At 42.5% G+C, this 24,522-nt stretch overlaps 1 protein-coding gene across 19 annotated transcripts in view; it reads left to right on the top strand.

Moving 5' to 3' along the window:
• The window catches only part of LOC122557375 (teneurin-3), a 2,678,940-nt gene that overhangs the window by 1,988,572 nt on the left and 665,846 nt on the right, over window positions 1-24,522 (top strand). For all 19 annotated transcript variants that reach the window (XM_043705048.2, XM_043705074.2, XM_043705164.2 and 16 more), the window contains one exon: window positions 10,326-10,401. The gene's annotated coding sequence lies outside the window, so the exon portion shown is untranslated. The remainder of the gene's footprint in view (window positions 1-10,325; window positions 10,402-24,522) is intronic.

Below are 24,522 nucleotides of genomic sequence, written 5' to 3'. Positions count from 1 at the left end.
GACTTGTAATTGAAAAATATTTGCCACACCAACTGATAAATGGAATGGTTGCTGTGTGTGTGCGCACGTAGTTCAGACCAGATGTTCAGATCCGTAAGTACTTTAATATAAAAAAGCAGTGGGGCAAATTAAATGGTCTCGCAGTTGACGATTACTTGTGAGGCAGCTGCAATTCTCCAAAGATCTGGGAAATCTGCAGCATCCCTCATTGTTAAATATTTTTATTAGCTCTGGTAACATTTTATTAATATTGATGTCAACATGTTTGAAGAAAAAAGTACATCCATAAATGAGAATGGTCTGGGAATTAAGAATATTACTTCTGTTGATTAGTTGGCCTTCGTACAAAGAGGATTTGGGTACAGGAACAGGGATGTCTTTCTGCAACTTTATAGAGCTTTGGTGAGACCACAACTGGAGTATTGTGTGCAGTTTCGCTCTCCTTAACAACAGAAAGATGTTCTGGCTGCGGACGGACTGCAACAAAGGCTTACCAGAATCAAAAGCAGGGATTGCTGGAGATACTCAGTAGGTCTGGCAGCACCCATGGAGAGAAAGCTGAGTTTACAATTCAAGTCCAGTGATCCTTCTATTTTTGTTGTTTCTAGTTCTAATTAGGAGGGAAATCACAGATTTGGCAGACTTTCTGCATCCTGAGATGCATGTAGCATGCAAAATGCCTTTTTTCAGTAGTTTTTTTCCTGGAACAGATCACGCCACTGAAATCAGAGGTCACGTTGAGGTTTGAGGGATGCCACACCACGAGGAACATGGCAGAGCAGAAACCTCTCCCTCAGCCATTGATATGTTCGAAGGATTTGTGGATTTGGCAATCAGCCTGTTTGACCACATTGCGAATTTACATTTTATGGTCATCATGGAATGGGGCTGAAACACTCAGAAACAGGCACACTACTCACAGCATTACGAGAACGCCTTGGTAATTATGTTTATAATGCGGTATTCTTGAAAGGTTGTATAGCTGAAGGAGAGGTCAGGGGCAATTTGAATACGACTTTAGAAGTTTTTATTCAAATTGACAAGCTAAGTGACTTGGGTGATCTATTGATTAAGGAATATCACAGGGAATTTCACTGAGCTTCGAAAGTGAACACGGGGGAACTTACAACAACTCGGAAATTACAACAACTGATGATTGTTTGGTGGTCACCGTGAATGTGATTAACTTCACATTCCAGCATTATGAATTGAATTCAAATTAGAAGTTTTTGCATCTGTAACATTCAATATAAGGTCACATCAGGTTTGCTAATTCACATTGTCCTTGATAATTCAAAGCAGAAACTTTAGTGAATATTGTTCGACCTTTGACTTCCAAAATGACCGTACTGTTATGGAGTGAAACAGAGAAAGAATTCCTTTATCTGATACATATTCTATGTCAGTTGAGATTCATCTCAGCATGACGCTTCTAAAAACATAACTTTCCTTGGAATTTTACTTCACAAATCAAAGAGCTTTGTTATGTCCTTTTTAACTTGTCTATTGAGCCATTAAAATTTAGTGGTATCAAGGTAAGAAAAAAAGCCTACAATTTGCCATGCATTTCAATTTTATATTTGATATAAACATATTTCATATGGTGTTGCCTGTAATTTATGCATATTCAATCAATCCAGAGACTCATGGGAAATTAAATGTCAGGATTGCCTTCATATTCCACCATAGAGTGCTCACAATGTAGAATCAGACTATTTGGCCCATTGAGTCCACACTGACACTCTGAAGAGCATCCCACCCAGACCCACTGTGTATTTCCTCATCGCCACTCCCTCCACCTCATCACACCTTCCAACTCGGCACCATCCTCTTGAATTGCCCCATCTGCCCAACTTCCTTCCCATCTATCTGCTCCACCCTTTGCTCCAACCTATCACCATGACCTCCCAACTGCATCTACCTAATTCCTTCCCAACCCCACTCCCCCCTTTCCTTTTCAGCCTCCTTACCAACTCCACCCATCCCCGCTATTCCTAATGAAGGGCTTATGCCTGAAACGTCAACTCTCCTGCTACTTGGATGCTCCTTAACCTGCTGTGCTTTTCCAGCACCACACTTTTCAATGCTGATCTTCGTCATCCGCAGTCCTCACTGTCTCCCACCCTGTAATTCCCAAGGCTAATCCACGTAGTCTACACATCCCATGACAATATGCAATTTAGCATGGCCAGTCCATCTAACTTGCACAACTTTGAACTGTGGGAGGAAACTGGACAACCTGGAGGAAACACACAGACAACGTGCAAACTCCATGCAGACCGTCACGCTAGGGTGGAATTGAACCAGGACCTTGGTGCTGTGAGGCACCATTGCCAATGACTGAGCTCCACTGCCACTCTCAGTTGTGTATTTTCTGTACATGTTTTCTGCTATTGCTTTCAAATTGCTTGTATAGTAAAGTGTAACCTTAACACCTTTAGTTATAAGTTGGTTGCTGTATTCAAAAGAAAAGACTTACATTTACACAGCACTTTACACAATAACCTGACATCTCAAAGCTCTTTTCAGCCCATGAAGTGCAATCACTGTTGTAACATTGGCAACACAGCTCTTAATTTTCTACAATCCCCAAGGCAGCTTGACAATAGTGGCCAGATTTCTTTTTTCCTTTCTATGATATTGTGTGAAAGATAAATGCTGGCCAGGTCATTAGAGTTAACTCCCTTATTCGTTTTCAAAATGTTCCCATGGAATCATTTATATCCACCTGAACGGGCAGTAGGTCCTCAGTTTAACATGTCATCCACAAGCTGGTTCTTGAAGCAATGGATCCCTCCTCTCATACCACAATGGGGGGTCTTTTATGTGTAAGGCATAGAGCAGGACTTGAACTCATAACTATGTCACTCAGGCACGACAGCTGTAGAAACTAGGTGTGATGGCCTAGTGGCATTATTGCTGGAATGTTAATCCTAAGACCTAACTAATATTATGGGGTAAAAACAATGACTGCAGATGCTGGAAACCAGATTCTGGATCAGTGGTGCTGGAAGAGCACAGCAATTCAGGGTCCTCAGATGCTGCCGAATATTATGGGGACCTGGTTTAAATCCTGCCATGACAGATGATGGAATTTGAATTCAATAAAGAAAAATTTAAATTAAAAGTTGAGTGAGGACTGTGAATTGATTGCTGAGAAAAACCTCATTTGGTTCACAGATGTCCTGAGGGAAGGAAACTGCTATACTTATCTGTTCTTGCCTACACGTGATTCCAGACACATAGCAGTGTGGTTGATTCTTAACTGCCCTCTGGGCAATTAGGGATGGGCAATAACTGCTGGCTTAGCCAATGATGTCTCCATCCTGTGAATGAAATGTAAAAGTTGAGATCTGCTTTATATTGAAAGTTGATTTTCAAATTATTGGCAAGGATAAATTGATATATTCCACAAAACAAGTAGCCATCCTGAGCTTCAAATCAATAAATGTGCTGCCAAATCCAGATACTTCAAACTATTTATATCAGTCAAAGAAATTGAATTATGTTTTGTTCTTGATTCTTTAAAGTGATCAATGCCAAGGCCAGTACAACAATTAGACCCTTTCCATTCATGTCTTTTATTTCTTCAACGCTGCTGGTGTCCCTGTATGTCATTGTGTTAAATGAATGTTGAATGTTTCAGGAGTAGCCTGTCACTGAGGGCTACAGAAAGGCATGGTCTGTTGCTACGGCACATTACTTGGCTCCCATGTAGTTGTGCAATCATTGTTAACAATGGAAATCATTCATCCATATGGCAATTATTCTCATGCCCTAAAGACTAGAAATTATTCCAACAGGTATTTGGCTTTGTTGCTGCAAACTAATGTACAAGAAAAAATAGTTTTGTTACAAAGAAAAGCATTGTAAGACATGTGTGAATACACAACCCAAGAATGACAATACTGCCTCACAATAACGCATGCAGAAATGCCACGCCTTCAGTATGTGAGATCTGTTTTGTCTTCACTGTCTCGGCTGGAGGATAAACATTTAAAGAACCTGCATATAAGAGCTTTCATTATTTCAAATCTGGTCACTTGCCAAAGGGGAGAAACTACTGAAGAGTGGATGTGTCGTTGCCTTCAATCTGTATTGCTTCAGAGGTAATTATACCTGCACTAAACACACTTCACTAAAGTGCTGTTAAGATACAGCGTTTAGAAGTGCAAGGCCAAATTTAATCCCTTTGTTCAAAGTCATATACAGTACTATGAAGCAGAGGTAAAACAACACTGCTAAGCTTTAAGCACCCTTGTTTATCATTCCTGCTGAATTTCTGATGAACGGCGTATGCCCGAAACATCGATTTTCCTGCTCCTCAGATGCTGCCTGACCTGCTGTGCTTTTCCAGCACCAACTCTCAATGCCTATGCAATTGAGATATGAAGTCCTGAGTCATATGTAATGTTTCCCTTAATCCAGCACTGAATAGTAAAGTCACCATAATCCTTATGGACCATCGGGCTGCTCTCTCATTAGAGAGAGACGACGGGTTGTGATTTTAACCTGAAGGTCGCTGTGTCTCAGGGAGGAGCTATGTTGAGAAGGTAGGACCTTCGTGGTAACCTCAGCCACTCTGAATCATATAGCAGCCATCCAAGCTAACCGAACCCCCACACGTTTATAGGTCGATATATAAATGATCAGTTTTTGAGCTGACTGCACTTTACTTGCTCTCACTTCTTGTGCACTCTCTATTTTCTTGACTCAGCTAGCAACAAATCTGTTTTCAGCTGCTAAGGCCAATCGTTCTTGAATTTGCTCCTAAACCTTCACTTCTCTATCCTCTATGAAACAGTTATTCGTAGCCATATCGGAAACAAACATTTCTCCCTAGCCGTATCGGAAAGCCTCCAGCAACAGACCTCCCTCCGGATCCTTTGCTCCACGCTTGCAGCCATGCGCCGCTACCTACCTTCCCTGCAATTAGACCTACCCCAGCTCAGGACAACACTCTCACAGACCTGCAAAGGACCTTTACTGTTCTTCATCCACAGAAGAATCCATACACTAAACAAACAGTTCTTCCTAGCCATATCGGAGGACACCCGGACCAACCAATCCAACCACCCCGTGGCTCAACACTTCAACTCCCCCTCTCACTCCACCAAGGACATGCAGGTCCATGGACTCCTCCATCGCCAGACCATATCAACACGACGGTTGGAGGAAGAGCGCCTCATCTTCCGCCTAGGAACCCTCCAACCACAAGGGATGAACTCAGATTTCTCCAGTTTCCTCATTTCCCCTCCCCCCACCTTGTCTCAGTCAAATCCCTCGGACTCAGCACCGCCTTCCTAACCTGCAATCTTCTTCCTGACCTCTCCGCCCCCACCCCCACTCCGGCCTATCACCGTCACCTTGACCTCCTTCCACCTATCACATTTCCAACGCCCCTCCCCAAGTCCCTCCTCCCTACCTTTTATCTTAGCCTGCTGGACACACTTTCCTCATTCCTGAAGAAGGGCTCATGCCCGAAACGTCGATTCTCCTGTTCCTTGGATACTGCGTGACCTGCTGTGCTTTTCCAGCAACACATTTTCAGCTCTGATCTCCAGCATCTGCAGTCCTCACTTTCTCCTCTTTGTCCAAATATTCAGTCACATGTCCTGATATCTCCGTACATGATTTGGAATCAAATTTTGGTTTATAATTGACCTTTTGCAGTCCCTTTGGATGTGTTACTATACTAATGGTGTTTTATGAATGAAAGTTTTTGTTATTGCATGAGGAAGCCAGACTAGTTTTCATTGTGGAATATATGAGCTGTGAAGTGAGACTTAGTGTCCCTTTGTCAACTGAATGGAAATGTAAAACGTGCAAAATAAGAAAAGAAACAAAAACTATAATTTATATAGAATCCCCTCAGCATGGAAACAGGCCCTTCAGTCCCACAATTCCACACTGACCCTACGAAGAGTAATCCACCCATTGGTGGGTTAGTCTATCTTGCTCTACATTACCCCTGACTAATGCACCTAATTTCCACATCCCTGGACACTGTAGGCAATTTAGCAAGGCCAAGTCATCTAACCTGCACATCTTTGGATTGTGGGAGGAAACCGGAGCAAACCCACGCAGACACGAGGAGAATGTGCAAACTTCACACAGTCACCTGAGGCTGGAATCGAATGTGGGTCCCTGGCGCTGTGAGGCAGCAGCGCTAATCACTGGGCCACCATGCCACCCTAAATCTTGCAAGGTAAGAAAACATTCGACACCAGGTTATAGTCCAATAGATTTATTTGAAATCACAAGCCTATGGAGTAATGCCCCTTCATCAGGTGACAAAGGGGCAACTCTTTGAAAGCATTTGATTTCAAATAAACCTGTTGGACTATAACCTGGTGTCGTCTGACTTCTGACCTTGTCCACCCCAGTTCCCCCCCTCCGCATTATAGTCTTGCAAGTGCCAGAAATCTGAAGTCAAACAGGAAATTCTGGAAAACACTAACAAAACAGAAGTTGCTGGAAGAGCTCAGCAGGTCTGGCAGCATCGTGAAGAGAAATCAGAGTTAACGTTTCGGGTCCGGTGACCCTTCCTGAGAACTTGGAAAGCACTAAGCATGTCAGGGGAAGTGTCTGTTGAGAGGGAATCGCAACTAATTCTTCACCAGAACACAAAGGAAAGTAAAAGAACACCCAACCGTGACTGAGGTGCTAAGTTCCACAAACTAACTGAAAATGGCAAACATGGGCAAAGAAACCGAGCACAGAAAAAGTGAATTATTGTATTCCACAATAGTAAGAATCAGAAGGGTGAGCTTCATATACAACCTATACTTTTAAAATATCAGAAATGCATTCAGTATAATATAGAGTAGAGAATTCAAGATGTTTCGCTTCATGGTTTGAAGTTTCATTGATTTTTTGCTGAGATTCATACACTGGGCACAGCACAGATGGAGAGTATATGGCCTGTCGTCCTGATGCCAATTCTCTACAACAGCAGTTTAGCTAGCCGCACTCCCCTGCCCTTTCCTCGGAGACACACAAATATTCGCTCTTCAGATAATTACTCAACTTTCATTTAAAAGCCACAATTGAATCTGCCTTCACCACAATCTCAGGCAGTGCATTCCACATCCTAACCACTTACCATGCAGAAACGATTGTCCCCATATTGCCTTTGATTCATCTGGCACTCACTTCAAATTTGTGTCCTCTGATTTTCGAGCCTTCTGTCAGTGGGAATAATTTCTGTCAGTGTATTCTGGCTAGATCCCTCACGATTTTGAATAGCTTCTGAGCAGCATAGTAATATTTTGACTGTTGACATGAAACGACAGTATGCAGGACCTGACTAGTCAGATACAATTATAGGCATGCCCATCCTCCAATCCATAGGCCATTCTAATTTTCATTGACTAAGCAGGACGGGTACATGTATCCCTATACGGCTTATAGTGTGGAACAACTTTATTTGGACAGGAAAGGTTTTACCCCTTAGAGGGAAATGGGCCAAACACAGGCAAATGGGAGTAGTTTTGTTTGGGAAACCTAGCAGCATGGACAAGTTGGACCGAGATGTTTGTTTCCATGCGGTATGAATCTATGACAGATAAATGTATGTCCTTGAGCCATGGCATTTAAACAGATCTAGTTACCCCCACGGGAACATGGTACCAAAACTGGTGTTGGTTTGTGAAGAAAATAACTTGTGCCTGTTTAAGCCTATCATCTTGCACACATTACGATATAATTGCAAAAGTACCAAGTTGAAAAAGGAACAACAGTTTTTATTGTAGGGTAAAGGGTGGTGGCTGCTTGGCAAGTGGACTCTGGTAGGCCAGAGGCATTGTCATGAGAACTGCAAGGAAAGTGGTGGGTGCTGGTATAGTGGTAATGTCAGTGGCCTGGTCATCAAGAATCCCAGCCTGATACAAAAACAGAAATTGGTGGTCTGGCAGTATTTTTGGAGGGGAATACAGAGTCAACATTTTGAGTCCAATGACTTTTCCTCAGAACTCTACCTAATGTTATGGGAACATGAGTTCAAGTCACAACATCAAAAATCTGAAATCTGAAATTAAAGGAAAATAGTTGAATAGCAACTGTATAACTACTGTTGATGCAGAAGCACATGTGGATTGTTAATGACCTTTCAGGTAGGTAATCTGCTGTCCTTACCTGGTTTGGCCCACATGTAACTCCAAGCCCACATACACTTGACTCTTAACTGCTCTCTGGGCAATTAGCAATGGCCAATAAATGCTAGTCGAGGTAGCAATGTCCAGATCCCATGAATGAATAAGCAAGCCAATTCTAATTGGTCAAGACATGACCTTGGGAATTGTACCAAGTAATAGCTATTCTCCAGCCTCATGTTGAATTGTAAAAGGTACAATGCAGCGACATCTTCTTCAGTTTGCAAACTTATTTAAGAACCAAATGACCAAGCAACCAGTTGTAGCTATGTATTGCCTTTCGTATTTCTAACATACCTTTTAACATTTCACAGTCAACGAATTACATTTTTGATATGTAGTCATTGTTGGTATATGTGACAGAATGTAATGGCCATTTCATATGGACCAATGGTGTCATTGCTTCTCGTTGTGGGAGAATCTAGGACCACAGGGTATAATCTCGAATAAGGGGTGCAATTAAGGCAGAGATGATGAGGAATTTCTTATCTCAGAGGCTTGTGAATTTGTGGAATTCATTGCCACAGAGAGCGGTTAAAGCTGGATCATTAAGTATATTATGAGGTTTGGATAGACAGATTTTTAGTTGGCAAGGGAATCAAGGGTTATGGGACAAAGGAAAGAAATTGTAACTGAGAATTTTCAAATCAACTGTTTTCTCATTTATTGATGGAGTAGACTCAATGGCGAAATGGTCTATTTCTTTTCTTATGTCTATGGCCAGTTGGCCCATGTTTTGGTATCATGGGTCAAGGGCCAGTGCTGGTTCAAGGATATGTATTAGCCACAACAACAGTAAAACTCCCTTGTCCTTCATTCAATGGTGTTGTGGGATCTTCAACACCCACTTGACCTGGCAGATGGTTCAAGGAAAAGGTGTACATGATTGTGCATAGCCTGATTGTATTGAATTGTTAGTCTAGATTATGTGCTTGAATACTTGAGAGTGCAGCTGGAATTGACTGCGTGTTCTACTGACTGCGAGGGGAGAATGTTACCACCAAATTAAGGTGATCACAGTTCACATTACATTTCAGATTGAGCTAGTGTTTCACCTGACACCATTTCTAGTTCAATGTGTTTGTGGGTCAATTTGCAGCTGAAAGAATCAAAAATGAAGAGACATGGGCTGATTACCAATGGTGGCAGTATGCTTGAATTGATTAGTTTTAATCTTGCCTATTGGGGTAGCACAAGGATTCCAGGACTCACAGCAACACAAACAATTGACCTTCCAAGTCATGCAGTTCACTGATCTCAAAAGTACTTTTGTGCTACACTCTGAGGTCAGAACAATAATTGCTAGTTTACAGCAGGTCTGTACCATGTGTTGCCTGGATTTCAAATAGGAAGGGAAGAACTACAACTGAATCTTTCTACTGAGCTTTAGGTGATTGCAGAATTACTCCAATCTTTCATGCACAGGGACGGTACCTTTCATTTCTCAATATTACGACCAATGCCGAGAATAGGAACAAGTCCTATTAAAGCAGCAAGTCAAGAACCTGCAGATAGCAGAGTGATTTCAATGTTTACCCCTTCAGCAGTAAGGGAATTGAAAAGAACACTTCTCTTAAGTAAAAGAAACTTTATCAGTGAAACATTCGAGCATTCGTCTTGGTCAATAAGGAGTCATAGAGTCATAATGTGTTCCTTTAATTTGATGCAAAACTATATATTGAACAGCAAAGCATTTGACCTGTTTTCACTCATTGACTAACTCCTTGAACTAGAGTTTTCAAAAATGTTCTTTCTGCTCCTACAACAGAAATGAAGGCTGGAACTTACAGCCCTGTTCACAACCCACCTACTCCATTTCAGGTCACCTCACCACATGGAAAGATTGAACTGCAGCTATATTAAGTCAGCTTTTTGTTGGAACTTGCATTTGCTACCATATCAACTCCATCAACATCAATCAGAGTTGCTCATTCACTAGTCACCTGCTTTCAGAATCATTAGATCATGTTAAAGTGGCAATGCTTATTTCATTGTAAGCATTGCCACTTTACAAAATTACAACCGTGAGATAAATTTAATGGAAGATTTTTTTTTAAAAAGTGTCAGTTTAATAGCCTGTTATTTACTGCTTCCCTTCAGTGGGATAAAGCAGAGTGGAGAATGAGATAGAAAATGGTTTTTAGTTAAGATGCCTTTCCTTTTGTGTTGCAGGGTTCACTGACTCCTTGAGCGCAGGCAACAGCAGGATGAAAATAAGTTGTATGAAGAAGTTTCAGACACAAAACAGGTAGGATTCTTGTCAGTTTGACCTGTAAATATTTACCTTTAAGAGCTTGAACTTGGCACTTGCACAGTATGTTTTTATGTCAATCTTAACCAAAAGCAACTCATAAAGTATGAGAAAGACCGTCAGTAATTTTGCACTTTTCATGGCCGGGTGCTATCCCAAAACCTTTTACAACTGTAGTGATTGGGACCAGGTGGATCTCATTGACTACAAGATCCCTGATTGGCCGAGGTTAGCAACCCCAATCAAGAATCTTGTGGTCAACAAGATCCACATGGTCCCAATCGTGACAACAACCAATGAAGTGGTTTGTAGTTTAGTCCCTATTGATGGCGCCATTTTGTAAATGAAAAGGTCTCACAGCCAGCAATGTGATAATGATGTGCTAATCTTGTTCTAACCTATGAATGAAGGGCACGTTTTTGGCAGGACACTGTGGTTGACATCTTTGTTCTTCAAAGTAGTCTCATGGCATATTTTGTACTCACCTGCCTTAATGTCTCATCCAAATGACAAAATGTCACAATAGGGCAGCACTCTCTCAGTACACTGGAGTATCAATCTAGACCTTTGTCTTTGAACACAAAAGCTCCTATATCACACATTACCAGCTGACCCATGGTTGATACACATAAGAGCACTTTGAGCAGATCTCAATCCCATCCACCTCTATTACTTCCAGTCGGATGGGATCAGGATGGATCCTTGGCCCTAACCCAGTCCAGCCAATGTCAGCAGAGAGACAGGTTGAATGAGGGGAAGAAGGCTACCTCAGGAGAGCTGGAATACACCGAGGTTGATGTTATGCAGAATGGATAGTTTAGGTTTGGGTCCTGTATTTGGTTCCGGACTGAAGGCAAATTTAATCTCTGAATTAATATATCAGAAGATGTTGCATAGATGAGGATTATATTTCCTTGAAGATAGATTATGTAGTGTTGTAATTGAGATGTTGAAGGTAAAAAGATAATAAAAAGTAGATAGAGTGGAATTATTTCAGCTTTTTCACATACACGATACATTTGATGTTATCACAGTGCCACTATTATTTAGATTTTCTGTTTTATCATTTCATTTCCAGAATGGTAATTTCAATAGTTGAGTGGATCATTTCTGACTGACATTTGTCAAAAGCAGACTGCTGGATAATTAGTGTGACAGTCCATGACTACCCATTGGTTTTTTTCTTTCACTCTGAGAGGACTGAAGCACCTTATTATTATGGTCTAATGTTAACTGGACTCAGGCCTGAGTTCCACTGGCTGATATATGAGACTTGAAGTCTCTGGATTGCTTGTGCTTCTTGTCTTGGCCAACACCTCAATCTTATAGGATCTGCTTGCAATTCTCAATGCCACAAAACCCCACAGACTGCTTTGAATGCAGCTTGCAAAATAAAATGACAACTTCCTTCCCTCTGAAAACAAAATACTTGAGCTCGCGGAGCTTCTTTCTGTAATGCTGTCCAGGCCACTGTTTCCTTCGAGCAGGATAGCTCCATTTTGCCAAGTCTCTCGGAGAATCTGTGTATTTGCAGCCTTCTCAACAGCCTCCTCCCTGATTTGCCCCAATCGCTGCTCAGACATTGGGTCTGATGCTGTCAAGCTGTGCACACGTGCTGTTGCTTCATCATCATTGGCATTCTGACAATCTTTACCAGGGTCTCACGCCAAGCCATCAGCTGTGTGCATCCATTTTGCAAAAGTGTACGTCACTTGTAATTTCTATTTCTGCAGTTTTCTACTCATCACAATCAGGGAGTACGTTTTTTTAAATTCGAATAGTAACATACAGCTAGTTTTGATTTTGATCCACTTACACCACCTCCTGTGGTGTTGCTTAGGAATGAGTCAGAAAATATACTTAAGTGTGACGCTTAGAGAAGTGCATGGTACAAACAAGTTTTAAATGTTACTAATGATTCCATTGTGGTGATGCTCATCCAACATCAAGAGGATACATTTTCTCTTTTGCTGCATCGCTACTTCTTGTTTCCTTTCCTCATCCATTTGCATGTTTTCTTCAGGTTCTCTGTCCTTTTTCTTTGCAGTTTGTCCTCCCTTTTGCTTTTTGTCCTGATTTGTAATTTTTTAGGCTTCTCTTCTGTGACTTACAGTCAAGAGTTTAACATTGTTGAAAAGTGCAGCACAGAAAGAGACCATTCAGCCTGTTTACACTATTTCTTTCTTAAAACAATCAATTGCTCCCTTTTATTCCTATATGGGAACATAGGAACGGGAGCTTATGTTTATCCTTTCAATCAGATGGATGCAATTGCTGCCCATCCCTAATTTACCTTGAACTGACTGGAATGCTGGTCCAATTCAGAGAGTAGGTAAGAGTCAACCACACTGCTGTTGGTCTTAAGTCATATGTAGGCCAGACCTGGTAAAAAATTACAGATTTCCTTCCTGAAAGAATACTACTGAACAAGTGGGTCTTTCAGACCATTATTTGTAATAATATGTGTCATGGTCACCACTAAGAAGTCAAGGTTTCAATACCAGCTCTTAATAATTGCAAGTAAATTCAGCAATTGCTGTGGTTGGATTTGGACCTATGTCCATAGAGCATTAATCTGGGCCTCTGAATTACTGATCTTGGAACAATACCACAATGCCCCAGATTCTCTGCAGCCATTCCTATAACTCTTTTTCTGCATTTAATTTCTTTGCGGAAAGCAGTGACTTATATGGCAAGAAGGCAGAATTTAGTCAGGATGACCTACATTTTCTCTGTTTTTTTTAAGCGTGCAGTTAATTTGTTGAGCAATGTGGCCACTTTAGTTTGTTTTGCTGGGTTATTTGGAGGTGCCAGTCTGTGAAGAGCCTGCATCAGGATGCTATGGCTGGCTGGCTGACTGCAGAGCTGCATAGCTTAGAGGGGAGTATTGGCGGTGACTATAGGGCAGTGAGGTGAAGGAAGTATCCAGCCAGTGGAGTTAGCAGGTCATGCCCACCTTCTCAACGACAAGGCCGTGTGCTCTGTGTCCTGATGTAAATACAAGGTGGCGAATGACAAGAGGTGGAGATATAGGGAGGAAGGATAGGTAGGCAGGAAGGAGTAGGTATTTGAAGGTTCCGGAAGGAGATCAAAAGAGCAAATGGCAGTATGCAATTGGAGCCTGTAAGCAGTCATGCAAGGAGGAAGGGAGTCACAGGGTAGAGCAATGCAAAAGTAACAAAAAGAAATACACCTTCATTGTGGAAGTGAGAATACATGGGCACACAGTTCCCCTTGCTTCCACAGATTTATGGGTACCTCTATTATTGAAAGCCACTCCCTCTTTAGAAAACAGTCACTTTTCCTAAAGTTGTGTGAACCATGAAGGAATTGTCACTCAATTGTTTATCAAAACCCATTCCAAGCTTGACTAAAAACTAATGTTTGAAAATGGAAGGGGCTGGAGCCTGAAGAGTTTGCCTGCCTAAAATATATTCAGAAACAGACTCTCTCCTAAGGTCTTGCACAAACCCTTATGGGAACCCTGAGCTTTTCAGAAGCTCCTTTTCGGGTGATTTGCACAAAGTGAGCTTCACAACTGGAAGGGAGAGAGGGGAGAGGAGAAAGGCCTGGACTCCATGGAGAGAGCTTTCAGTCTGTGAGATTCTCAGCAGCGAAGCAAAGTCCAAAGATGTGCAGGTCAGGTGAATTGGCCATTCTAAATTGCCCATAGTGTTAGGTACATGAGTCAAAGGGAAATGGGTCTGGGTGGGTTCTTCTTCGGAGGGTTGGTGTGGACTTGTTGGGTCGAAGGGCCTGTTTCCTCTAATCTCATCTAATCTAACTTAAATGTGGAAGACTCACGATTGTGTAGAGAGGGAGCAGTCTTGAGGAACAGCACTTGAGAAATACAAGATAACTGAGATAAGCTGATTCTTGGTCAGATGCTTGATGGCGATGGAAGCCATTTTGAAAAAAATGACGATAAGATGAACTGCACACATTGAAAGCAAACATTCAGCCAATGGTCAATTGGTAATTAAGATGGCTGTCATGATGAAGAAAAGAGGGAATTGAGATACATGTTCACACTGCCACTGAGTGGCTAGCGCCTGTTACTACATGGAATGCGCTGAATCAATTCAATAGGATTTTCCAATTAGAAGATTACATTGGACTTCACAGCATGAATATTGACACAGAGAGTGTGGCTCAGAATTTTGACTCAGGGAGCAAGGTTTGTGAACAGGACTTGCATGTCGTATGCTAGGACCATTTTTGAGACAGTTCATTGTGGTCAATGTCTTTTTTTGAGTGAGGGCCCACTCGGCAGTTTATCACTCATTAGTTTTTTTGAGCAATATCCAGGCCTTTGACTGAGGGAAAGAGGGAATTGAGAAACATGTGATTTTCAGCAGCAAGCATTGGTGTTTGAATGCAGAATCTCTGAACTTTTGCAAGATAGTCCAGGTGGAAGTATCCCTCCATATTGTGCAGGTGACATGTACCTGGCCAGGTGTCAGATTTGAAGGTGGGTGAGCACTTTGATGATAGCGACCACAATTTGGTTATGTTCACTTTAGTAATGGAAAGGGATAGGTATATAATGCCGGGCAAGAGCAATAGCTAGGGGAAAGGCAATTATGATGCGATTAGGCAAGAGTTAGGATGCATAGGATGGGGAAGGAAACTGCGGGGGATGGGCACAACTGAAATGGGGAGCCTATTCAAGGAACGGCTACTGCGTGTCTTTGATAAGTATGTACCTGTCAGGGAGGGAGGAAGTGGTTGAGCAAGGGAGCCATGATTTACTAAAGAAGTTGAATCTCTTGTCTAGAGTAAGAAGGAGGCTTATATGAGGATGAGACATGAACGTTCAGTTAGAGAAGACTAAGACGAGCCAGAAGAGGACATGAGAAGTCATTGGCAGATATGATCAAGGAAAACCCAAAAGCTTTCCATCGGTATATCAGGAAAAAAAGAATGACTAGAGTAACATTAAGGCCAATCAAGGGCAGTAGTGGGAAGGTGTGTGTGGAGTCCGAGGAGATAGGAGAAGCACTAAATTAATATTTTTTGTCAGTATTCACACTCATAAAAGACAATGTTATCGAGGAGAATACTGAGATACAGGCTATTAGACTAGACGGGATTGAAGTTCACAAGGCGGAGGTGTTAGCAATTCTGGAGATGTGAAAATAGATAAGTCCCCTTAGCTGGATCGAATTATCCTAAGGTTCTCTGGGAAGTCAGGGAGGGAATTTCAGAGCCTTTGGCTTTGAGCTTTATGTCGTCATTGTCGACAGGAATAGTGCCAGAAGACTGGAGGATAGCAAATTTTGTTCCCTTGTTCAGAAAGGGCGTAGAGACAACCCTGATAATTATAGACCAGTGAGCCTTACTTCGGTTGTGGGTAAAGTATTGGAAAAGGTTAAAAGAGATAGGATTTATAATAATGTAGAAAGGAATATGTTGTTCAGGGACAGTCAACACGGTTTTGTAAAGAGTAGGTCATGCCTCACAAACCTTATTGAGTTCTTTGAGAAGGTGACCAAACAGGTGAATGAGGGTAACAGAGTTGATGTGGTGTATATGGGTTTCAGTAAGGTGTTTGATAAGGGTCCCCACAGTTGGTAATTGCACAAAATATGGGGACATGGAATTGAGGGTGATTTAGTGGCTTGGATCAGAAATTGGTGAGCTGAAAGAAGTGGTGGTTGATGGGAAATGTTCATCCTGGAGTTCAGTTACTAGTGGTGTACTGCAAGGATCTGTTGTCATTTTTATAAATAACCTGGATGAGGGCGGAGAGGATGGGTTAGTAAATTTGTGAATGACACTAAAGTTTCTGGAGTTGTGGATAGAGCCGAAGGATGTTGCAGGTTACAGAGGGACATAGATAAGCTGCAGAGTTGGACTGAGAGTTTAATGTGGAAAAGTGTGAGGTGATTCACTTTCCAAGGAGCAACAGGAATAAAGAGTACTGGGCTAATGGTAGGATTCTTGGCAGTGTACATGAGCAGAGAGATCTTGGTGTCCATATACACCTGAAAGTTGCCACCTAAGTTGATAGGGTTGTTAAGAAGGCATACAATGTGTTAGCTTTTATTGGAAGAGGGTTTGAGTTTCAGAGCCACGAGATCATGTTGCAGTTGTACAAAACTCTGGTGCAGCCGCACTTGGAATATTGTATACAGTTCTGGTCACCGCATTATAGGAAGTATGTAGAAGTTTTGGAAAGGGTTCGGCGAAAATATTTTTGGGATGTTGCTTGGTATGGAGGGAAGGTCTTATGAGGAAAGGCTGAGGGACTTGAGGCTATTTTAGTTAGAGTGAAGAAGGTTGAAATGTGACTTAATTGAGACATACAAGATAATCAGAGGGTTAGATAGGGTGGACAGTGAGACCCTTTTTCCATGGCTAGCATGAGGGGACATAGCTTTAAATTGAGAGGTGATAGATATAGGACAGATGTCAGAAGTAGTCTCTTTACTCAGAGAACACGAGGGGTGTGGAACACCCTGCCTGCAACAGTAGTAGACTCGTCAACTTTAAGGGCATTTCAATGGTCATTGGATAGACAAATGGATGAAATAGAATAGTGTAGGATAATAGGCTTCAGATTGGATCCACAGGTTAGCACAACTTCGAGGGCCAAAGGGCCTGTACTGCGCTGTAACATTCTATGTTCTATGTTCTATGTACCTCCTTAGTGAATTTTCATTCCGAGAAATTTCTTTAGGATCCTTTTATGTAGGGTCAATATCAGTTTCCCCTCTCAGCTTGCTGACTGACAGAATTCATCCATATTATGTGATTCCATCCTCAGCAAAAGTAGAATTATTCACACAAAGCTAACTCATGTTTTTTGCATGACTTTGGGTTGCTCTTTTTGGCTAGATTCCGACTACCTTCGTCCCTGATATTTTAGTGGAGTCACTTTAGGGTTTGGACTCCTTTAACAAGGTTATGCTGTCCTTGGCTTTTTTGTCAGAGAGGTCATAAAAGCAGTGATTCTGAAAGGTCTGGCTTGGATGGGTTTTTGGACCAATTTGATTATAGCAAACAGACACTGCAAAAAGTCCACAGATACATGACCCTCCGAGAGAAGAAATTCCTCCTTATCTCTGTCTTAAATGTGTGGCCCCTTATTCTGAGATTATGCCCTCTTTCCCACAAAAGGAAACAACCTTTCGACAACCACACTGTCAAGTCTCTGAAGAATTTTGTCTGTTTCATCTGTTAGATAAATGGTTTCTATAAAGGAACTGTGACATGTGTCGGGAATGCTCACCGACAATTGGATTTTTTCAGGTTTCATCTACCACCGGTTTAGAGAAGGGATCTTAGAGTCTGTTCCTCCTGTCTTTTGCTCTGAGGTTCTAACCCAAAGGTCCTGCTGTCCCTGAGGGGCTGTGAGGTGAGATCTCCTGATGTAACATTCTTCAGATCCATTGAATGCTTATAAGTTCGATAAATAAAACTAAAGAAAAAGCTAAGCAATTCCATTTTCTCATGACAGGAGAACAACTGTTGCCCAGTATGCCTCTGTGCTTCCACTATTTTCCAGTTCCATGCTCAGAGCAAACTATGACTTTCTAGAACATTCTGTCCTTGCCTGTTCGTCTGTCAGTTTGCTGCTGGAATCTGCAGAGTAAATAAAACAAGCACAAAATCTCAGGAAAAGCCGCAAGAACTTTTAAATTCCTCAGCATTCCTGTTGTACAAAATCAAGATTCTGAAAGGGTTAAGCACACGTGTCCACCAAACTGAGGGTGTCATACAGGCTTGGGAAAAGGGGAGTCCAGCTCATTATCCTGATGAAGACTGATGTCTCATTATTGTTTCCTCATAGTCTTACTTAGTATAGGCAAAAGTGAGGATGCGGATGCTGGAAACCAGAGTTAGATCAGAGTCTTGCTGGAAAAGCACAGCATGTCAGGCAGCATCCGAGTGGCAGGAAAATCGATGTTTTGAGCAAAAGCCCTTCATCAGGAATAGAGTATGTCTTACTTAGTATGTCTAACTAGCCAATGTCATTTGTAGTTGTTGCTATCTTGCAGTAAGCTACATCTTGTTTAGAGCTGAAAATGTGTTGCTGGAAAAGCGCAGCAGGTCAGGCAGCATCCAGGGAACAGGAGAATCGACGTTTCGGGCATAAGGCCTTCTTCAGGTTTAGACAATGTTCCTCTTCTCTTTTGACTGATAACTGATTCAATCTGTGCCAATAAGGCCCTTAGATCCAATATAGAAGTTTTTTTGGGGGGAGGGGGGCTAGTCACAGCATCCACGAACAGAGTAGAGGCTTTAAGTACCTATGGGCACCACAGGAGCTGGTCTGAATTCTAACCTGAGGTAACAATATTTTGACTTGATTTTGATATATTCAGGTTCTGTAAGTTTCCCTTGCTCATTTTTATTTCTGCACCCCGCCAGGGATTGTCTAATTTGAGTGCCAGCAGCAAATCATGGTTACTTTAGTTCATCGAGTCCCCAAAGCCTGTCCACCATCTCCAAGGCACAGGTCAGGAGTGTGGTGAATACTTCCCATTTGCCTGGATGAGTGCAGCTGCAACTAAACTCAGGAAACTCTGCACCATCCAATGGAAAGAAGCTAGCCTTTTCTGTCGCCCCCATAAGGCATCAGAGCAGAATTCGACTATTCACTCCATTGAGTCTTCCCCACCCTTCAATCATTGCTGATATTTTTCTCAGCCCTGTTCTCCTACTTTCCCCCCATTCCAATCAAGAATCTATCTGCCTCTGTCTTCCATGCATTCAATAACTCGGCCTCGACCACTTTCTGTGACAGTGCGTTCCACAGATTCCCTCCCCTCTGGCTGAGAAATTGGCTCCTCATTACCCCACTCACACTATTTCTTTGATTTTTTACCTCTTTGCCCATTGGTGTCTTTGTCTATGAATTCTGTGCCTGTGTGCCTCTCCCTAACTTCACCCACGAAGGGGCAATGCTCCGAAAGCTTCTGATTTCAAATAAACCATGGCATTGGATTGGTTGTAACAGGAACAGTGAAAGGAAAGTAGTCTTGCTCTCCACCAACCCATCAATCAGCCCCATCACTACCCACACTAACTATCCATGCCAACTCAAGCTTCTTCATGCACATATCTATATTCCACACAATCCTTGTATCCTCCATTGCAAACTCATGCCTCTCCACCCAACCCTGTGCCCCGCCCACCCTGTATACAAAGCTGTGCCACACTACTCAACCCTTCTAACCCCTCTTACTCTCCATGTTAGTCCATGGCACTTCAACAGTCACTTTTCCAATAAACAAAACCAATGAACCATAGATAAGAGTAGCGTGTGTTTAAAGTCTGGTTTCAAAGTCACTCATTCCAAACTATAAACTTCCTAACAACAAACCGGCCTTCACTACCACACAGTAAAAGTGGCAGTCATCCAGATTTTAAATCTGAATAGTAAAAACTATAAGCACTTGACATCTCTTTGTTGTGTGCAAATAATTATTGCGCATTTGACATAATAGATCACAGAGAACGAGTTGACCATTAAGTAATGATTTCCCTTGGGCACAGCAGCTGGAACAAACTAATGGGCATCTTCACTTGTAAGCAAGCCTTATTATCATCCTGCGTCTTTCTCTTACCTTGACAAATATTCAGTGTTGTGAATGGGGGAGAGGAATCCGAGAATTGGCCTCAGTCATCATCTTCACAGGTCCATGGACTTTCCCTGAGTCCACAAAAATTCAGCCCTTTATCTCTGTTGCTTAATTGCCAGTGGATAAACATCCTCGAAGCCCCTCCCTAACAATACTGACAACACAGGGTTTGCAGCAATTCAAGAAGGTGGCCTTCTGAAGGACAGTTAAAGACAGACAAGAAACACTGTTCTTGCCAGCGACGATCTCATCCTGAGAACAAAGAAAAATTCCATGACCAAAGAATTGCTTCCGTTTAATTGAGGCAGGTCTCGGCTTTAGTTTCTTTTATCACTTGTCACGATCTGTACATCCAGTGTAATCACAACATAATTCCTGTGTCTAGCTTCAGGTGTATGACACTTCCATTAGGGCTCATTGATGCTGTCCATAAATCACATTTGCTTGGCTAACGTCACCAAATGCATCCGTGGAAAATACGCTTCATAATCACCATTGTTTGAGTCAGCACCTGCAGAATGCATTTCAGATATTTGTGACACTGAAGGTGGCTGAAGTGCAGGGAAAACATTTTGCTTCCTACATTTTTCCACAGTTGTTTCCTTGTGCACAGCAGGGAATGAAGTGTGTTTATAAAAGCATTAGCCATGCTCATCTAGTTTACTGTCACGACATTCACCTTTCTTATTTAACCAGCTGCAGGTTTAATTTCCTCTCCGCACAATTTTTATTGCTGCATTAACACATTTGTATAAATTATTGTGCTCTTTTTAAAAAATAGAACTATAACCTCAGCTCAGTAGGTGCAGTTTGTGTGATGATAACGTTGCCAGACGAGAAGCTTGGACTAATCTTGGCAATCTGAGCTCAATTTCCCACTACTGTATTGCAGTTTCAGAACTTAAATTCAGTTTAATGCATCTGGAAATGAACACCTGGCTCCTGTGACCCAATTCATTCATAAGTGTCTCTATTTAGTTAGACATCTTTCTGAGAGCAGTCATAGGGTCATGGAGATGTACAGCACAGAAACAGACCCTTTGGCCCAACTCGTCCATGCCGCCCAGATATGTGAACCAAATCTCGTCCATTTGCCAACACTTGGCCCATATCCCTCTAAACCTTTCCTATTCATAAACCCATCCAGATGCCTTTTAAATGCTGTAATTGTACCAGCCTCCACCAGTTCCGCTGGCAGCTCATTTTTTACACACACCACCCTCTGCATGAAACAATTGACCCTTAGGTCTCTTTTATATCTTTTCCCTCTCACCCTAAACCGATGGCCTCTGGTTTTGGACATCCCCACTCCAGGGAAAAGACCTTGTCTATTTTTCTTATCCATGCCCCTCACGATTTTATAAACCTCCGTAATGTCACCCCTTAGCCTTTGCGCTCCAGGCAAAACATCCTCAGCCTATTCAGCCTCTCCCGAAAGGTCAAATCCTCCAATCCTGGTAACATCCTTGTAAATATTTTCTGAACTCTTTCAAGCTTCACAATATCCTTCTGATAGGAAAGAGACCAGAATTGCACGCAATATTCCAAAAGCGGCCTACCTAAGTCCTGTACAGCCGCAACTTGACCTCCCAACTCCTGTACTCAATACTCTGGCCGTTAGAATTGAATTCTTATTTTTAATATTGCAATTTTGTTTGGAAAAAAGTAGGCTTCTGAACATGAGGAGCAGGAGTAGGCCATTCAGCCCCTTGAGTCTACTCTGCCATTCTAGGTTATGACTGATCATCTGTATCAACCATGTCATTTGATATCATTATTATCTCCAATGCTATCAATCACTATCTTGAACATACTCAATGACTGCACTTGCACAATCCTCTGGAAACTTACCACCCTGTAAGGGAAGAAAGTCCTTATTCTGAGACTGCGTCCCCTGGGACTAGACCCCCTAATCAGTGGAAACATCCCTTCTATGCCCATCGTGTATAGCCCTTTAGAATTTATGTAAGGTTCACATGATCACTGCTCATGCACCACTCTAAAAGGCTTAGGACCAGTATCTTCAATCCCTTTTAATTAATTAAGCATGCCTGGTTTATCCTTGTAAGTGTTTCAGAAATAAAATAGGAAGAGGTTGGCAATACAGAGTGTCGTCATTAGCTATCAGGACGGGAAGATATAGGTCAGCATTTACGGCGAACTGTGAAAAGGCTACACTTGTTAGCACTTCTCATTTGGTGATGGGGTTGCACAGTGGCTCAGCGGTTAGCACTGCTGTTTCACAGTGCCAGGGACCAGAGTTCGATTCCATGCTCAGACAAGTGTCTGTGTGGAGTTTGCATGTTCTCCCCATGTCTGTGTGATTTTCCTCCAAATTTCCTCTCACAGTCCAGAGATGTGCAGGTTAGGTGTACTGGTCATGCTAAATTGTTCATAGTGCCCAGGGATGTATAGGTCAAGTGGATTACTCATGGCAGTGTTACAACAATAAGGTAGAGGGCTGAGTCTGGGTGAGATCCTCTTCGGAGGGTAGGTGTGAACTCGATGGACAGAATGGCCTGTTTCCACACAGTAGGGATCCTATGACTGTCACCTCTCTCAAGAAGCCACCATTGCTGAGGAGATCTAGCAACTGATAGGTTATGTCAGTTCAATAGACAATCCAGCAAGTCATAGAGTCATAGAGATGTACAGCATGGAAACAGACCCTTCGGTCGAACCCGTCCATGCCGACCAGTTATCCCAACCCAATCTAGTCCTACCTGCCAGCACCCGGCCCATATCCCTCCAGACCCTTCCTATTCATATACCCATCCAGATGCCACCTAAATGTTGCAGTTGTACCAGCCTCCACCACTTCCTCTGGCAGCTCATTCCATACAGGTACCACCCGCTGCATGAAAACGTTGCCCCTTAGGTCTCTTTTATATCTTTCCCCTCTCACCCTAAACCTATGCTCTCGAGTTCTGGACTCCCTGACCCCAGGGAAAAGACTTTCTCTGTTTATCCTATCCATGCCCCTCATAATTTGTAAACTTCAATAAGGTCACCCCTCAGCCTCCGACACTCCAGGGAAAACAGCCCCATTCTGTTCAGCCTCTCCCTGTAGCTCAGATCCTCCAACCCTGGCAACATCCTTGTAAATCTTTTCTGAACCCTTTCGAGTTTCACAACATCGTTCCGATAGGAAGGAGACCAGAATTGCACACAATATTCCCACAGTGGCCTAACCAATGCCCTGTACAGCCGCAACATGACCTCCCAACTCCTGTACTCAATACTCTGACCAACAAAAGAAAGCATAGCAAATGCCTTCTTCACTATCCTATCTACCTGCGACTCCACTTTCAAGGAGCTATGAACCTGCACTCCAAGGTCTCTTTGTTCAGCAACACTCCCTAGGACCTTGCCATTAAGTGTATAAGTCCTGCTAAGATTTGCTTTCCCAAAATGCAGCACCTCGCATTTATCTGAATTAAACTCCATCTGCCACTTGTTAGCCCATTGGCCCATCTGGTCCAGATACTGTTGTAATCTGAGGTAACCCTCTTCGCTGTCCAGTACACCTCCAATTTTGGTGTCATCTGCAAACTTACTAACTGTACCTCTTATGCTCACATCCACATCATTTATGTAAATGACAAAAAGTAGAGGGCCCAGCACCGATCCTTGTGGCACTCCATTGGTCACAGGCCTCCAGTCTGAAAAACAACCCTCCACCACCACCCTCTGCCTTCTACCTTTGAGCCAGTTCTGTATCCAAGTGGCTAGTTCTCCCTGTATTCCATGAGATCTAACCTTGCTAATCAGTCTCCCATATGGAATCTTGTCGAACGCCTTACTGAAATACATATACATCACATCTACTGCTCTGCCCTCATCAGTCTTCTTTGCTACTTCTTCAAAAAAATCAATCAAGTTTGTGAGACATGATTTCCCACACACAAAGCCATGCTGACTATCCCGAATCAGTCCTTGCCTTTCCAAGTACATGTACAACCTATCCCTCAGGATTCCCTCCAACAACTTGCCCACCACAGAGGTCAGGCTCACCAGTCTATAGTTTCCTGGCTTGTCTTTACCGCCCTTCTTAAATAGTGGCACCACGTTTGCCAACCTCCAGTCTTCCGGCACCTCACCTGTGACTATCAATGATACAAATATCTCAGCAAGAGGCCCAGCAGTCACTTCTCTAGCTTCCCACAGAGTTCTCGGGTACACCTGATCAGGTCCTGGCGATTTATCCACTTTTAATCGTTTCAAGACATCCAGCACTTCCTCCTCTGTAATCTGGACATTTTGCAAGATGTCACCATCTATTTCCCTGCAGTCTATATCCTCCATATCCTTTTCCACAGTAAATACTGATGCAAAATATTCATTTAGTATCTCCCCCATTTTCTGTGGCTCCACACAAAGGCCGCCTTGCTGATCTTTGAGGGGCCCTATTCTCTCCCTAGTTACCCTTTTGTCCTTAATATATTTGTAAAAACCCTTTGGATTCTCCTTAATTCTATTTGCCAAAGCTATCTCATGTCCCCATTTTGCCCTCCTGATTTCCCTCTTA

Source organism: Chiloscyllium plagiosum, unplaced genomic scaffold (assembly GCF_037043375.1).
Source record: "Chiloscyllium plagiosum isolate Xiang-an unplaced genomic scaffold, Cpla_swu_hap1 HiC_scaffold_2, whole genome shotgun sequence".
NCBI classification, from domain to species: Eukaryota; Metazoa; Chordata; class Chondrichthyes; order Orectolobiformes; family Hemiscylliidae; genus Chiloscyllium; species Chiloscyllium plagiosum.
The sequence above is the reverse complement of the archived record's forward strand: the minus strand, read 5'-3'. Positions and strand labels throughout refer to the sequence as shown.